Source organism: Cydia splendana, unplaced genomic scaffold (genome assembly GCF_910591565.1).
Source record: "Cydia splendana unplaced genomic scaffold, ilCydSple1.2 scaffold_71_ctg1, whole genome shotgun sequence".
Taxonomy (NCBI): Eukaryota; Metazoa; Arthropoda; class Insecta; order Lepidoptera; family Tortricidae; genus Cydia; species Cydia splendana.
Genome location: NW_026946901.1, coordinates 714,886 through 716,105, shown reverse-complemented (window position 1 = coordinate 716,105; position 1,220 = coordinate 714,886). Strand labels below are relative to the sequence as shown.

General features: G+C 41.3%; 1 long non-coding RNA gene across 1 annotated transcript; it reads right to left on the bottom strand.

Moving 5' to 3' along the window:
• Positions 1 to 471: 471 nt before the first annotated feature.
• LOC134805867 (uncharacterized) lies at positions 472 to 928 on the bottom strand. The gene is made up of 2 exons (XR_010146413.1): positions 675 to 928; positions 472 to 608 (listed from the first exon to the last, which is right to left on the bottom strand). It is a non-coding gene; the product is annotated as an uncharacterized LOC134805867 (long non-coding RNA).
• Between the last annotated feature and the right edge of the window lie 292 nt (positions 929 to 1,220).

Genomic DNA, 1,220 nt, shown 5'->3' with positions numbered 1-1,220 from the left:
CGCGTTCCGGGTGTTGATGGGGTTGCCGCGATTTTGTAGTGCCTCTGGTATGTTTGCCGAGGCACAAATTGACAGCTTTGCGGCGATAATGCGCAAGAGGTGCGCTTCACTGATGCGTCGCCTGCGCGGCAGCCCCAACAGCATTCTGAGCGTGTTTATGGAGCGCGAAAATGGCCCCATGCTCAGCCGTTGGCTGAGACTGCATGCAGTTATCGTTTAGTTTTTAGTTTTATTTTAGTCTATTTTTATGTCATACTAACACTAGTAATAAGATTTTAATGTTCACTAACCATGTATGGACCTTAAGTCTGAAATAAATGATTTTTAGGGTTCCGTGGCCAAATGGCAAAAAACGGAACCCTTATAGATTCGTCATGTCTGTCTGTCTGTCTGTCTGTCCGTCCGTATGTCACAGCCACTTTTTTCCGAAACTATAAGCACTATACTATTGAAACTTGGTAAGTAGATGTATTCTGTGAACCGCATTAAGATTTTCATACAAAAACAGAAAAAAAACAATAAATTTTTAGGGTTCCCCATACATAGAACTGAAACTCAAAAAATTTTTTTTCATCAAACCCATACGTGTGGGATATCTATGGATAGGTCTTCAAAAATGATATTGAGGTTTCTAATATCATTTTCTTCTAACCTGAATAGTTTGCGCGAGAGACACTTCCAAAGTGGTAAAATGTGTGTCCCCCCCCCCCTGTAACTTCTAAAATAAGAGAATGATAAAACTAAAAAAAAATATATGATGTACATTACCATGCAAACTTCCACCGAAAATTGGTTTGAACAAGATTTGGTAAGTAGTTTTTTTTTAATACGTCATAAACCGTAAACCGCAATTTTATTATGTTACTTGCTGTTACAGAACCCTTCATGGGCGAGTCCGACTCGCACTTGGCCGCTTTTTTTTTAATAATTATGCTGGAGCAACTATATCACGCGTCCCTGCGAACGGGTCTAAAGATGAACATGGACAAGACAAAGGTTATGGCGACAGCCGATCTCACACCGAATCCCATCCCTAGGACAGGTAATAAAGCTCGGCCGAGATTCGATGATGGCAAAGATAAGGCGAAGGAAGCAGTTAGGATGGACACCCTTTGGGAAGCTGAGTTTCGTGCTGAAATCCAAAATCCCACAGTCGCTAAAAAACAAAAGTTTTTAACCAGTCCGTACTACCGGCCATGACATACGCTTGTGAGACATGG